Here is a 16664-nt window from a genome sequence, read left to right on the forward strand (position 1 = left end):
AGTTCTACTCTTAGCCGGCGGCTAGAGACCACACTAGTGTAGGCTAAAGAACGAAATTTTCCCTCTCACCTCCGCTAGTGTGGTTAGGCATCCGCCTGCTAATAGCGGAGCTATCGGCTTCGTTTGAGTAACACGTGGTCCAGAGACTTTTGACCCCGACTGTATACTCCCTTCTATTCCTTACTTAATCTTCCACGCAACCCAGGTGCAGGCTAGGCCGCCGAGCTGACGCTCTACACATGCGCGTGCACACGTCATCCCCAGTCACGCACTGATAGCCTCACCTCTGACCCCGGCGCCTCGATTCGCGGACGGCGCAACTCGAGCGAACGTGACATCTTCTGCCGTTTTCCATTTCGTTCGTGTCGCCTCCGTTTTTTTTTCCCCTTCTCTTTCCTTCATCTGCACTCTGCCACCTTCTCTCTATTTTCTTTAAACTTTTTTTTTTCTGAACTGGATGCACAGATCACTTTTCTTTTTGCGGTGTTGTTGTTGCTCGTCTTCTTTTTCGAACGCGTTCTCCAAGCCAGACGTTTCACGCAGGGCCGAGGCAGAGCAAAATTGCGCGAAGGATGAGCTAGAAAAAAAAAAAACAGCCAGTAGCTAGAAAGAAAGAAAAATGAAGGCACACACAAAAATAGAGAGAACGAATAGATAAACGCGATTTGAAATAAAACGACTAGAGACGAGTGAGACAGAAGAAAAAAAGGAAAATAAGAAAAAAAAAAGAACGATACACGTATCGTTTCGTCTGGGAGGTGAGCTGTATATGAAAGAGGGGTGTCCCCTGTCGCCGAGATTCTGGACGCGTGGACGTGACTGGAAAACGCTGATACAGAAGCACGTTATTATATACACTCTAGCGCGACTGTGGACCTGCCGAGAGCGGCGGGTGAGAGGGGGGGGGGGGGGGGAGGAAAAGGAGCGCTTCACTCGTGGAACGGAAAAGATCGAAACCGTTTTTTCTTTTTCGAAGTGCGGCCGCGAAACGCCGCGTCATTGCTCGCTCGGTGCCCTATAGCCGGACACGAACCTTAACGGTGTACACGCGAAAAAAGTTATAGGGTTTTTTTTTGTTTTTCATTGAGAACGCGTGCTTCGGGAGCTGCGGTCTAGCTATATACATGGCGAAGGATAACGGTAAAGCGTCAGAGCGCTTGTTCGCTTAATCAGGCAAAGTGGATCGGACTTCCAAATCTCGGGAGAGCAGAAACACTCTCGATTTACAGCGCCAATGTATTGTCTTAACTCGCTTTCATTCTTCTGTCCGTCCCTCGATTTCCCTATTTTGGCAGCTTTCGACTTTTTTTTTTTAACGGTCCTACTCAAGGTGACGTTGGCGCAATGACGAAGGTCTACAGAAGGTGAGAGTTATGGTTTCTGACGAAAGTGGGGTGCGAAACAGGCAGTTAAAAAGAAATACACAAAAGAAAGAAAGAAAGAAATAAAGAAAGAAAGAAGGAAATAAATAAAGAAAGAAAGAGGCGCCATTGAGTACAAGTTCGGTTCCACGATAGTGATTACGATTATGGTGGGTGGACTTCGGAGTGTCTTTCCTGCTGTTCTTTTTTTTTAGATCTACATTCACTGGCCGTCGAATTCTTCGGGGACTCGTTCGGTGCTGAGTATGCGTAGGGAGTTTGGCTCGAAGTCTGTCGAAAGCGGCAACAATGATCGGCGCAGGGTAGGCACCATAGAGTTTCTTGCTATTAACCAGAGGGAAAGCTCGCGCACCGCCTATGGGAGTTTGCATGGAGCTTCCTCGAGACCACCTGTACCACCATGGGCGCTCTAAGCATCATGGAGCGGAGAGCTACCGACTGCAGAACTACAACTTTTGGCCAAAAAATAATGGAAAAACAAACGTTGTTCAATAATCAAGAATGTCCTGACGTTCAATATCTTGTCTATAAATTGCAACAAACGAGCAGAAAAGCACGTAAATGCAAATTTTGCCCAAAATCAGCGATGGCTTGCTCTCCTATTGGCCAAGCATTGCAGACTACAAAATCCAATATTTCGTGCTTAACAGGCGCACTTTTAAAAAGAAGTATGTTTTTGAAAAAAATGTCCTTTCAACATCTTAAAAGGTTTTTCCACAGCATTTCAGAAAACAAAAACCTTTTATTGGCGTCGTGTGCTGTTGCGTTTTCGTTACTATGGTTTTTGCACACTACTACTACGCCGAAGTCGTCTGCGCGCGAAGGGCGCCGTCTATTCGAAATGGCAGATCTCTGTAACGGCACTCTGTGTTCCTGAAAAAAACTTACTGTCCTGCACCAAGTAGCTCATCGCCCCATGATGCTTTGCGCGCCCATGGAGGTACAGGTGCAGTGCCGCCAGCTTTCCCTCTAGTTAATAGTAAGAAACTCTACGATAGGCACGTCCTGCGCTCGGGTGTATTTAGATCGGTCGCGATAGAACATCTCGGTACTCCTCCGATGCGGTAGCCGCGGATCGGAAGCAGACGAAAATAAAAGCGGGCCAGTCTTGAGAAACGTGAAGCGAGTCAGAGCTTCGAAGCGCTTTGTAGGAAAATGGGCTGTTAAACGACATAGAAAAGGTATTGCGACTACTACAAGGACAGGAGGCTGTATTAGAAGCACGCTGTCGAAAAACGGCCTCCGAACGCTTGTGACGAAGGCTTGAGAGCACGCGCCTGGCTGGGTTGACGTTCTATAAACACGTGTTTAGACCACGATTGTGTACAGACCTGTCGAAAGTATTTCACAATCTAGCAGCTACACCAAGAAGAGTATCCTATCTCACGTTCATGTGACGCCGAGCTCATTACCAATGTTTGCTTGAGTGCGTGACCTATAGTATACCTTTATGTACTGAGGTTTCAGTATGCGTTAAAAATCTACTCGGTTGATATAAATGTCAACCACTGAACCCCTGCTAGTCTTTGAGCTCTTGCAAGCAAAAAAAGGGCACCGTTTATTTTTTTTTTTTTTTCAGATAACGTTGCTACTAAGTCTGCAGCTATGCGTCGCTTGCATGCGGACGTTCCTAGGCCTAAACTTTCCTGCTCAATGAAAGTTGCCGCTTATTAATTAGATTTACTTTCACTCTGAACACAGCCAGACTAGCGATTTCCCAAGTCCCCGAAAACTCAAGGGATGAATTTGTAATTTTTTTTACTCTTTCAAGCTCAGGTAGCAGTTCCACGTCGTTGGCTGTCTTGGTTCACATAAAAACAATTTCTAAGCTGTACACGCGAATGGGTTTCCTCTGCGCCAGAGACATACGTGTTCGCGACGCCGTCACCAACAGAGAGCGATGATAAGCGGGCGAATATCAGCTATGCAAATCCACCGAGGCAAACAGACTCGAGTGGCGTGCGTGCTTGCGGCGCTTTCAACGCACACTCCGCAGACCTACATATCTTCGGTCTTTTAAAGTTCCGAGCATTTTCGCCGAGGCGAGGCAATATCGGCGCCGTGCTCCGGTTTCACGAAGGCATTCCAGCACGTTTCGACCGCTCGCATCGCCGTCACGGACGCGAGGCGTCGAAAAGCGAACTCACTCGGAGTCGAACGCTGTACGGACAGGCGCCTATGCATGCAATCGGAGCAACAGCGACGCGAACAGAGATGGCAAAGACACGATCCACGGCTCATATTCACTGTGGGGACCTTCACAACGACTCGGGAAAGCGCGCGTGTTTGTGCGCTTGTGTATGCGTACACGCGTTCGCTCGTAAAAAAAAAAAAATCGAGAGTCGCGCTTGAGATTGCCCGAACAGCGTGTACTAATACCGCGACTCGAGAGTATGGTGTTTACTGTCGGGTCGCGGTAGTGCGACGCTTATTGTTTATCTTATCTCATTGTTTATGTTTTACGTCGAGAATAAAACTCACTATCTGGCCGTAATCCTTTTTTTTTTTTTGCGACGCGCTACAGAAAGCTTCGAGGAGCTTACCGAATCAGGCGCCGGTGTTGGGCTTACGAAGGGAGGAATTCGCCACTAAGCCTCGGCGGACTCGGAGAGATTTGTGACTTTTTGTTCTTCCTTATGTTATAGCAAACTGGCTTTGCGCGCATGTTTTTTCGCGCGGTCCGCTCTTCAGCTGAGGTTTATCTCTTAGTATATGCTGAACGGTAGCCCGGCGCAGCTCGTTAATGCAAGGAAAATATACTTGGAGGTATACAGCTGGGTAAATGCCAAGCAAGTTGCACTTGGAACAAGAAACCGTTGTTTCCTTTAGGCGTCAAACCTATACGTCGGAGACAACTCCGCTAAGACGTTTATCTCGCGAGCGCTATCGCGTTCAAATTTTCTTCAACAGGCGCAGAAGCGCCAGCATTTATCTCCTGACCTCCGTTTTCTTAATAGATACTCGCATAAAGCAGAATAGCCAGGAATAAACGCATTACCCCTCTTGTATTGCGGTGTTTGGAGAGGCTACAAAGTCGGGGCTACACCTCTCCCTTACAAAAATTCCTTTAGACAATCTATAGACTTTCTACACACTCCTGTCTATAAAGTCTATAGACTACTGTCTATAAAGTCTATAGACTCTCTACAGACAAAGCCTGGAGAACGGTCTATAGGCAATACAAATCCTATAGACAGTCTATAGAGAATCTATAGATTTATGGCCGTACACTTTAGTATACTTTTTCTGTAGACAGCCTATAGACCATGAATAGACAACAAGAAGTCGCTACAGGAAAGCAATACATCTCTATAAAATGTCTATAGGTTATAGGCTAAAAAGTCTGGGCTACACCTCCCTTACAAAAATTCCTTTAGACTATAGACTTTATATAGACTACTGTTTATAAAGTCTATAGACTACTATCTATAATGTCTATAGACTCTCTACAGACAAAGTCTGGAGAACAGTCTATATGCAATAGAAATCCTATAGACAGTCTATAGAGAATCTATAGATTTATGGCCGTACACTTTAGTATACTTTTTCTGTAGACAGTCTATAGACCATGAATAGACAACAAGAAATCGCTATAGGAAAGCAATCGATCTTCACAAAAGGTCTATGCGTTGCCTATAGACTATTTTTGCAAAGGCTTATATAACGCTGCCGTTTTTTTTTTCCTTTTTTAATTTCTACATCTTTCGTTACCCAGCTACCGTATAGACAGGAACACGAGCTCAACTATACACGCGTGAGAGCCACTATAACGCGATGCCATTTGGTTCGCTATCGAATAATAATAATAATTGGTTTTTTGGGGAAAGGAAATGGCGCAGTATCTGTCTCATATATCGTTGGACACCCGAACCGCGCCGTAAGGGAAGGGATAAAGGAGGGAGTGAAAGAAGAAAGGAAGAGAGAGGTGCCGTAGTGGAGGGCTCCGGAATAATTTCGACCACCTGGGGATCTTTAACGTGCACTGACATCGCACAGCACACGGGCGCCTTAGCGTTTTTCCTCCATAAAAACGCAGCCGCCGCGGTCGGGTCCGAACCCGGGAACTCCGGATCAGTAGTCGAGCGCCCTAACCACTGAGCCACCGCGGCGGGTCATTCGCTACTGGCACTTTTTGTTTTTTGATACGTTGGCTTCAATGCCGCGGCACAGGCCGTGAAAAGACCCTATTCATTGCCCAACGCCATAGAGATACACCACGAGACGCAAAAGCAAGGCCTACACCCGCCAAGCTCATCTTAAGCGGTCGCAACGACTCAGTCCGGCCCGTAGGGGGTCGAGGTGGGTGCGGCGGTCTCGATCGCGCTCTCTATCTCCGCCCTTCACTCGGGCCCAGAGGTCGTTCGTCTTGCACTCGACCGTGAGGCTGCACCGAGACTCACTGGGCTCACCGCGCACGCTAACCACGCTATCTGCTCCGAACTGGAACGAGGCAAGAGCGGCGGCTTGGAGAATGGCCGGAACGTTGTAAAGACCCGGGGCTCCGCTTCACCCCTTCCTGCGCAACAAGCGCACGGGGGTGCGTATAATTGTGCGTTCTGGCGGTGGACTCCCCGTAGATAAGCCAGTGACGACGACGGCAGCTTGATCGAGCAGCAGCTGCGAGTGACGAAGAGGTGTCGAGAACGGTGCTTCGATCTAGACCGGTTCCTTCGCGAAGCTGGGTGTTCGGGTTCCGAGGAGGCGGCGAAACGAATTGAACTGCACCGACAGGTGCAGATCTGCCGACAGGTCTTGACTGCCGTTTCGAGCGAGCGAGCTACTTAGCTTGTTCGCGCGAAAGGTGAGTCTACAGGGAGTCTCATTTAGACGAGGTGAAAAGTTGGGGTGTGCGGGATGTACTCCGCGAATTAATAATAATTGGTATTGGGGGGAAAGGAAATGGCGCAGTATCCGTCTCATATATCGTTGGACACCTGAACCGCGCCGTAAGGGAAGGGATAAATGAGGGAGTGAAAGAACAAAGGAAGAAGGAGGTGCCGTAGTGGAGGGCTCCGGAATAATTTCGACCACCTGGGGATCTTTAACGTGCACTGACATCGCACAGCACACGGGCGCTTTAGCGTTAGCGTTTTTCCTCCATAAAAACGCAGCCGCCGCGGTCGGGTTCGAACCCGGGAACTCCGGATCAGTAGTCGAGCGCCTTAACCACTGAGCCACCGCGAATAGAGGGCTGGTTTTCACTCAATACCCTGAAACGACAGATGGCCGGTTCCCTGAAGTGCTGGAGAGGTTATTCGCAGCCCGAAGGCATCGCTGACGAGTTGGAGAGTTTGCTCGAGCCATGCATACATAGGCGATTTCACATACAGCAGGGAAGCGCGGCTGCTTTTACAGCGATAGCTGTTAGCTAGGCGCCCGTCTCTGGCTTTCTCGTCGTCGTAGGCGTAACCGGTCGGTGCGTTAATGTGACGGTCACGTGACATTATGTCACATGACGACGTCGATGTCAAGTGACATTATGTTACGGCCAACCTGGGTCGCATAATCCTACGGGTGGCTCTGTTCGAAACAACCGCCTGCCAGTTCAGGGGTGCATCACTTGACCACTGTAACAGTGCGCCAGAAATATATCCTCAAAACTAAACGCCTAAACAACTATCGCCGAACATCGCATTGCATAGTCGTCACTGTCTTGTGAGTTTTATTTCTTTTAAACATTGCTCAGGTACTAGACCCAATTTGTACCCGCCGCGGTGGCTCAGTGATTAAGGCGCTCGTCTACTGATCGGGAGTTCCCGGGTTCGAACCCAACCGTGGCGGCTGCGTTTTTATGGAGGAAAAACGCTAAGGCGCCCCTGTACTGTGCGATGTCGGTGCACGTTAAAGATCCCCAGGTGGTCGAAATTATTCCGGAGCCCTCCACTACGGCGCCTCTCTCTTCCTTTTTTCTTTCACTCCCTCCTTTATCCCTTCCCTTACGGCGCGGTTCGGGTGTCCAACGATATATGGGACAGATACTGCGCCGTTTCCTTTCCCCAAAAACCAATTATTATTATTATTATTATTATTATTATTATTATTATTATTATTATTATTATTATTATTATTATTATTATTATTATTATGCACGTTAAAGATCTCCAGGTGGTCGAAATTATTCCGGAGCCCTCCACTACGGCACCTCTCTCTTCCTTTCTTCTTTCACTCCCTCCTTTATCCCTTCCCATACGGCGCGGTTCAGGTGTCCAACGATATATGAGACAGATACTGCGCCATTTCCTTTCCCCCAAAAAAACAACTATTATTATTATTATTAGACCCAATTTGTTGTTATAAGACGTCATGTTGGCGATATTGTCCGAAGCAACCGCCTTGAAGACAATGCAGTGACTGACAGTATACGGACAGCATATGCTCGCACGCGATACCAGGTATGAAGACTATGCAATGTAGAGGGGCTGTGGACGGGCCCGTTCGATTTTTCCGCAAGGACATATTTAGTCCCGCGGCCCCCTCGTAACAGTGTAAGTCACTTACCGCCGCCACCTCACACGCAAATGGGCGCCGTATACGCTGTGCATAACGATTTAGGCCGGGGTGCCATACCGCTCGGCGGCTCACATGCTGGCCGCGCAGCAAGCGCCATGATTTATAGAAGCAATCAGCGTTTCCTTATGGCGGCACACGGCGCAGTATGTTAACGAAGCTGCGAGCCGCAACGTAACCCGGAGCGGGCGACGGGAGTGAATTCTAGCGCGCCGTATTATAGCCGGCCACGCACGTCTCACTGAACGAACTTAACAGGAATGCCTTGCAGTGAAATTGCGCCGCCGGCATGCGTATAGTGCACGTGCTGCAGCCGGCTACACCTCCGGGCTGGGGCCAGAAGGAAAGAAAAGGAAAATCGAGAGCAGAAGGGAGAGTCACTGAAAAAGAACTAAACAGAGAAAGGAGGAAGGAGAAAGGGAAGTAATTAAATAAGGACATGGCGCTAAAGCAGAAAGAAGGAAGGAATAATAAATAAATGAGAATAATTGGTTTTGGGGGGAAAGGAGATGGCGCAGTATCTGTCTCATATATCGTTGGACACCCGAACCGCGCCGTAAGGGAAGGGATGAAGGAGGGAGTGAAAGAAGAAAGGAAGAGAGAGGTGCCGTAGTGGAGGGCTCAGGAATAATTTCGACCACCTGGGGATCTTTAACGTGCGCTGACATCGCACAGCACGCGGGCGCCTTAGCGTTTTTCCTCCATAAAAACGCAGCCGCCGCGGTCGTGTTCGAACCCGGGTGCTCCGGATCAGTAGTCGAGCGCCCTAACCACTGAAGGAAGGAAGGGATATAAAGCACAGGAATGTATAGAACGAAAGAAATAACGAAGGCAGGACAGAAAAGGAGAGAACGAATAAAGATGCGTGTCGGTGAGTGTAACACGGGGTCCGCTGAGCGCTTGCTGCGGCCAGTACAAACAGAGTTGGAGCCAGTACTAGAAGAGCTGGCGCCAATAGAAGAGCAGTTTGGGGCAGTGCTAGAAGAACTGGGGCCAATAAAAAAACAGTTTGGAGCAGTTCAAGAGCAGCTGGTGCCAATACAAGAGCAGTTTGGGGCAATGCTAGAAGAACTGGGGCCAATAAAAAAACAGTTTGGAGCAGTTCAAGAGCAGCTGGTGCCAATACAAGAGCAGTTTGGGACAGTGCTAGAAGAGCTGGGGCCAACAAAAAAAACAGTTTGGAGCAGTTCAAGAAGGGCTGGGGCCAATATTGGAAGAGTTTGAGGCAATACGAGAAGAGTTGGGGCCAATAGAGTAAGATTTGGGCAAAGTTTCAAGCAGAGCTGGGGCCAATGCAAATAAAAGGGCTTGGTGACAGTATTAAGAGTTTGGCGACAATGCAAGAAGAGCTGAGGCCAGCACAAAAAGTTTGAGGCAGTGCTGCTAGAGCTGGGGCGAATACAACCAGAGCTGGGGCCAATACAACTAGGGCCAATACACGAAGAGTTTCGGGCACTACTAGAAGAGCTGGGTCCGATACAAAAGTACTTTGGAGCAGTTCAAGAGCAGCTGGGGCCAATACGAAAAGAGCTGGGGCCAATAAAAAAAAGAGCTTGGTGCCAATATAAGAGTATGGGGCCAATACAAGAATATCTGGGGCCAACACAAAAAGAGTTTGAGCCAGTGCTACTAGAGCTGGGGCCAATACAAGAACAGTTTGGGGCACTACTAGAAGAGCTGGGTCCGGTACAAAAGTACTTTGGAGCAGTTCCTGAAGAGCTGGGGCCAATACAGAAAAGAGCTCGCTGCCAATATAAGAGTTTGGGACCAATACAAGAAGTTGAGGCCACTACCAGGAGAATTGGGACCAATAGAGCTGGGGCGATTACAAGATGGGCTGGGGCCAGTAGATTGTCCCATCTCTTCGGCACTGACGACAGCGAACGCGGAACACGGCACCCATCCCGTTCGTAATCCGGGGCAGGGCGCGCGGTGTAGTATAGGCGCGCCAGACATTGGAGCCGTCTGCATAGCTCCCCACCTTTTTTTTTTGTCTCATCTCGTTAGCGGTGCCGACCATTACACGCCGGCGCTGGGCGCCGAGACAAAAGAACGGGGCAGTATACAAGCGCCGTTTATACGCGATCATCTCGTACACACACCGTCAAGAAACGCCCGCGGCGACACCACGCGCGCTCCGGAGAAAACAAGCCATCAACGTGCTGCATATAACGAGCGGAAGCTGTGCTGCTCCCTGCCGGGCCTCCCTGAGAGAAAAGAAAAAAGAAAAATAAATGTTGTCGGTAGTTATTATATTTTTTTCCAGATTATACACCGCGCGCGCCAGAACACACGCTGTGGTTGAAGTTTCCGGGAAACTTTGCATACACTGCCAGCCACGCTTTCGTGACGAGTCCGGACAGGCAGTGAAGAGGAATCTGCCGACCGGGCATGCGTGCAGCCTGCATTATAAACCCGCGCGTTCGCCTGGGCCTCGCGCGGAGGACGCGTTGAGAGGCATGCCGTGCCGTCCGCAGCGGTCCCCATTTCTTTCGAACGAGCTGACGAGGGCGTCATTTAAATTCAAGAAGACGAAGGAACGAGGAGTCGACGAGAAAAAAAAAAGCGAGATAGTAAGAAGAGAATAGAGAAAATGAAGCTCGCCGCGTTATTTGAGGAGTCGCCAGGCGTAGCAAGGGCCTGGGTAACAATGTATACAGGCCAAGCGGCCAGCCTGACATCCGTCAATGAGGAAGAAAGTGAAGGCATTTCTTTTATTCTGTTCGTTCTCTTCCTTGATTTTTTTTTTGTTTCGGCAAGGGGGGGAGGCGCTGAGCCGCATGTTTGGCGCGAGTTGGTTGCGTTCGTGAAGCCTCTCCCGTTCGATCAATGTCCTCCTTTCGTCAGGGTTGTTTTCGCGTAACGTTTGCTGTCCTCCGTTTGGGTCTGGCCTTTTTTTGCTTGCTTGTTTTATGCCTCGCGCCCGGACGCAGCGGACCGTAAAGCGCGCACGAAGTCCGCGTTCGTGTGTGTGCTGGTGTTGAGCATACACTTTCATGCAATCACGCGGAGGAAATATGTAGGTCTTACTTTCGGGGCCAATCTCAAAATTTCAGCCACGGCGGTGGCATGCAAGTAACTCTCCTATACGGCGCTCTCATAAAACTGTCAGTCTTCGGTAAACAGCGTTTTTTTTTTTTTTCGCGCGAATACGCGATAGAAGCAAAGCTCACACGACGTCGGCAGGGTTTCTATGTATTTTTTTTTGTTTTTGTCTACGGAGGAGGCGCAGTCCTTGCCGAATGCACGGTAAGGCCTGGCCGCGAAAAGTCGATACTGTCTCGAAGCGAATTAAACCGGAGCAATCTGGAGCGCCTAGAGTCCTCTTGCTCTAAAAGTTAATGGAAACAAGCGTTTCACTCGTTGACGTTGCCTCATTCTTTTGTGCGCTTGTCTACGCGCTTATCCGGACTTACTAGTGCGCGAGTATGCATCGTTAGGTCTCCAGCCAATACCTTTTTGAACGTCGGCGCCTGTCAACAGTTCAGAGTCAGCGCCTGTCACGTCTCTGGATGCCCTCTCTCTGTTATTACAAGAACGAACACAAATTGTCTGGTTCAAGTAGCTACACTTCTACGGCCGCAGATTTGTTCGCTCGTGGCATGAATAATTTTACGGAACATTCGCACAGAACTGCCACCAGGGAAGCCCTCAACGGAAATTCAACGTACTGCGCTTTCAGCCCCACTTACATTTCATGCCGCGAGAAATGATGGTTTGGTTTATGGGGATTTAACATCCCAAAGCGACTCAGGCTATGAGAGACGTTGTAGTGAAGGGCTCCGGAAATTTCGACCACCTGGGGTTCTTTAACGTGCACTGACGTCGCACAGCACACGGGCCTCTAGAATTTCGCCTCCATCGGCCGCGAGAGATGAATCCTTTGATCTAGAGCACCCGCCGCGGTGGCTCAGTGGTTAGGGCGCTCGGGTACTGATCCGGAGTTCCCGGGTTCGAACCCGACCGCGGCGGCTGCGTTTTTATGGAGGAAAAACGCTAAGGCGCCCGTGTGCTGTGCGATGTCAGTGCACGTTAAAGATCCCCAGGCGGTCGAAATTATCCCGGAGCCCTCCACTACGGCACCTCTTTCTTCCTTTCTTCTTTCACTCCCTCCTTTCCCCTTCCCTTATGGCGCTGTTCAGGTGTCCAATGATATATGAGACAGATACTGCGCCATTTCCTTTCCCCCAAAAAAAACAATTATTATTATTTGATCTAGAGCTCACCGTGAAGCTGTAAAGGAGCGTACTGCTCAAAGGAAATGCTTGGGCCTTCTGCGGAGTGAAGTGCGCTTTTCTGGGGCAAACTCCCCTTCTTTCCTGGGCAAACTTCGACAAAATCTTGCTCGTTTTTGTTGGGCCCTGTTTACAGACAAGCTGAGAACAGAGCCGCTGGAGAGTCGTAGTGAGTCTCATAGAATGACTGAGCCAGCCGCAGGATCGATGCTTGTACCAGGAATGACTTGCCCACAGTTTGATGACTACTAAGTAGAATCTTCAAAGTACTTGATCGATCATCACAATTGAGAGTCATTTGCCTTGGTTCGTTAATCCGCTGTCCTCTTAGCTGGACAGAAATGGCTGGCTCAACGACCTTCAAAAAGGCTTTCCGTAGTGCCGGGCTTTGCGGCCTGCACACTTCCTACACTGGATCGTAGAACTGGTTCGCAGATGATCTCCGGCAGGCTTCTGGTGCTGTCGTGTCTAGCAGCAGCCGCGCTACCCTCCTCTATGGTCTTGTTCATCAACGCGCTTTTAGCGCCATTTTCCTTCTAGCTTCCGCCCGTAAAGAGTAGATGGCTTGAGATTGCCTTCCTGATGATGGGTCAGGTCAGCGGTCAACGGCGGGTGAAGAATCCGGGGTAGGGAGACAAGAAATTAATTAAAATCCGGGCGCCATCGGACACAAGAACAGCGCGTGCGTTGTATTCCGAAAGAAACAGGCTGTCGGCAGGAGATGAGAGGGGGGAGCGCTCAATCATGCTCATTTTTCACGCCTGCCGCTTGGCGCGCGATGTCCAACCGTACGGTCCTTCCCAAGGCCTCCCTCCTGGAAGTCGCTTGGCGCGCGGAACCCTCCGGGCCGACGGAGAGGACACACACGACGGACGGGACAAAGACGAGGGTCCGGGCGCGAGCCAGCCGACGTGGCATGCTAGGCGGGCGGCGGTAATTGCGAGGTCCTCCCCTGCCTCGCGGGCAGGTCCACTGCGATGGCCTCCGGCGAAGACGCCCGGCATCCTCGAAGCCTCTCTCGCTCAGCTGGCCCCGTTCGCGCTCTGGCCACGTGCCGCGGAGGGGGCGGCCTAGAAAGACCTGCCCCCCTCCCGCCGCGAGCGAAGGAAGCGGCGGCGGCGAGTGGTTGCGCGCGTTTGTTGCGGCTTGCTGCTGCTTGCCCGGCGGCTGCCAACGGGAAGCGACACACGCGCTCCTGCCAAGGGCCTCTGCGCCGCTCTTTCTCCCCCCCCCCCCCCCCCCCCCCCCTCCTCCTTCCCTCCATTCCATAAACGCGTAACGCAACCTTACGCAGCAGCCAATCGGCGAAGAGTCAAGCGAAGTTAGTGTGGTTGCGCGCGCGCTAGGGTGTGTTTTGTAAGTTTCTGCCGTCGGCCACTCGCTCGAGGCCGAGACGCGGGAATGTGGAGGGCTTCGCTTGGATGTTCGCGTCGTGATAGCGGCGATATGCGGGACGCGCAGTTCGATGACGATGCGGGTATAGAAAATAGAAAGTACTGCATAGCTGCTCGCGAGATAGTGAACTATACAGGAAACGCAGAACGATCACGGCGGAGAACGTTAATTTTTTGCAGTTGATCTCGCAGTCGTGTCTGGGGCGCTTCCTGTTTCGTGCTATAATGCTCTATCAACTAGCCCCTTCTCAAGCTTTGCCAAGTGGCTACGCACACGTCGTTCACGTGTGGTACTGTTGTTTCTTCCGTGGTAAGTGCATGGATCGCTCCGTTAGAAACTACCTCAAGGAGACCGTACCAATTTGACTTTGACCCAGTTCTATCGACGACACCGCCACCTGTTCGTCTTCTTCAGTCGCAGCATACACCTGCCTCAAAAGCAAAATGCATACTAATACCTATTGCACTGAACTGCATTAATCTTGGACCCTGCTGGCTCAAGACAGGAGTGATCGCGGATGATCGATGGGGATATCCTCATCCTGCAGTGGACATAATTATGGCGGATGATGCTTACAATAAATTACTGACTTGAAAACCTTATTCATCTTGTTTCTCAAGTTGCGTCTAGAGGGATTACTGCGGCATCGGCGGAATCAGACAAGGCCTCGCGGACTTAGGATTAGCAAACTTATCATATGGTGTGTGGTGCTTGGTACGTGGGGTTTAAAGTCCCTTGGCGACGCATGAGTCTATGAGGTGTACGCCATAGCGGAGGGCTCCGGATTAATTCACACAATCCGGATTTATTTAACTTGCGATGACACCGCACGCCGCGGTGGCTCAGTGGCAGGGCTCTCGGCTACTGATCCGGAGTTCCCGGGCTCGAACCCGACCGCGGCGGCTGCGTTTTTATGGAGGCAAAACGCTAAGGCGCCCGTGTGCTGTGCGATGTCAGTGCACGTTAAAGATCCCCAGGTGGTCGAAATTATTCCGGAGCCCTCCACTGCACGGCATCTCTTTCAATTTCTTCTTTCACTGCCTCCTTTATCCCTTCCCTTACGGCGCGGTTCAGGTGCCCAACGGTATATGGACAGATACTGCGCCATTTCCCCCCAAAACCCATTATTATTATGACACCGCACAGCACACGGACGTTTTTGAACTTAGCGCCTCCGTCGAAATGTGGCCGGGATTCGACCCCGAGTCCTTGGACTGCAAAGCCGAACAGCATAGACTAGACACTAAGCCACCCCGGCGGGTAAGCAAACTTATGAATTATATCTACGCGGGAAGTGGACTTATCATTAGAAGCGTCAGTGCAAGCGGAAATGGCGAGCGCTGTCTGTCAGTAGCACATATATAATGAACCTATGTAAATGTAATTTCGGCTATAACAAAGTTTTGTGTCCGGACCTCGCACGTAACGAACTTAGTGCGTTGATATTGGTTATAACGCACGTCGGATATAACGAACTTTTGTGTGTCAACCTCAAATATGACGAACGTTGAGCTGCTACTCCACTCAAACGATCCGCTGAGGATCGCCTAAGCCTTTTGTCTTGCCACTCGACGTCACGTGTCTCTGAGGCCACTCCCCATTTGCGCACTTCTATATAACACTCGGTTGATCACGTGTTGCGAGGCCGTCATGTTGTGCATACCTTCGGATGACTCTTACGGTGCGACAAGGTTCCGAGATCCTTCTCCATTTCTCTGCACGCACTGTAACACGATGCAAACGCAGCTTCATTAATGGCTCGATAAGAGACGGTCCTCTAGCTCTTTGTGCGTCCTCGTGAGCCTTTTATATCGCTCAACCGAGTTAGTCATCAGTTTCAATCAGCCCTAAATCGGCCTAGCGTTCAGTTTCGTTTCGTTAGCTTCTCGGCTTGAAAGTAAAGGTATACGTAGTCACGCTTTGTGTAGATAGCACGGCTCTCACCTGCCCTTTCGTATGTGTATACACCATTTAAACAGTTACAACTTTCCAGTCAACAAAAGTCGCCTGAAGCCACAGTCGACGGAGCTGCAGACTATTGCCCCTCTTCTGCAGACTACGCGCTTAAATTGCTCTCCGCAGCGCAGACACAGGCGCTGAGAGCCAATGACCCGTAGCAACCACTTCACTGAACCGTGTACAAACAAACCAAGGACGAAAAAAAATACAGCAAACACGAAACGATAGTAGCTCGGGACGTACTCCGCGCTGCGCTAAAGAAAGTAGCTAAAGTAGTACTGCTAAAGAAGGTAGGGTTAGGTCATTTTTCTCACGCTGCGGAGACAGGCAGCCCGCGGCATCAAGATTGCGCGCGCGCTACAACGCGCCGCCTCACTTGCGCAGGTTTTTTAAATGGCGAGCGCGCTCTTTACAAAACGCGGCTTAGCGGCATGCGTGTTCACCGCTCTGCACATCTCGCCGTGCAGTGATACGTTACAGCAGCTCTTACCACTCGGCTCTTAGCCAATGAGATTGGCCCAGACGCGTTTTACGAGGGACACACACACAGACACACACCACCACAGCCGAGAAGACTCACGTGTGCCCGCGCCCTTTCAACACCCGTCCAGAGTTGGTTAGCAGTGCCCGCCAATGAGCCTGCGAACAAAAACAAAAAGATAAAGAAGAGATAATAAAACCAAGCGACGTTCGCCGCCAGTGAAGCCAATGAGCCCATGACAAACGGCTCGCCACGCCAGGAGGCAGATAGGTCGGGACATGAGCCGCGCAGGAAAGAAGGAAAGAAGAACTAAAGCAAGAAAGAAAGCGCCTAGCTGTTGGGCTGTACAAGGGGAACCCTCTTTCATTTCCCCCTCTCTATCTCTAGCCGCAGCGAGCGCCGTGAGGCAGCACCGGTGGCGAGTGGCTCTTGGGGTGCCCCAGCCGATGACCAGGATCGGTGCGGCCCGGAGCGACCAGCCGGCTGCAATTAATTCGCCCGCCCAAATGGGAGCAGCAAGCAGCTCGCCACCATACGCGGGTCGCCGTGTGCAGACCTCGCGACAGCGCTGTATACATGGAAAAAAAAAAAGGGGCGAGGGGTAGCGCCGTGCGGCCCAGCAGAGCGTCGAAGATGGCGAATGCATCTTGTCGCAGCATCAAAAAGAGCGTTGTACGCGGAATAAGAATAGAAGGACAGCCCCAG

At 50.6% G+C, this 16664-nt stretch overlaps 1 protein-coding gene across 1 annotated transcript in view; it reads left to right on the top strand.

The window, feature by feature from the left end:
* Positions 1 to 16664, top strand: part of LOC144111389 (uncharacterized) — a 169358-nt gene that overhangs the window by 26408 nt on the left and 126286 nt on the right. The gene's annotated exons all lie outside the window — the stretch shown is intronic.

Source organism: Amblyomma americanum, chromosome 11 (genome assembly GCF_052857255.1).
Source record: "Amblyomma americanum isolate KBUSLIRL-KWMA chromosome 11, ASM5285725v1, whole genome shotgun sequence".
In the NCBI taxonomy this organism is placed as follows: Eukaryota; Metazoa; Arthropoda; class Arachnida; order Ixodida; family Ixodidae; genus Amblyomma; species Amblyomma americanum.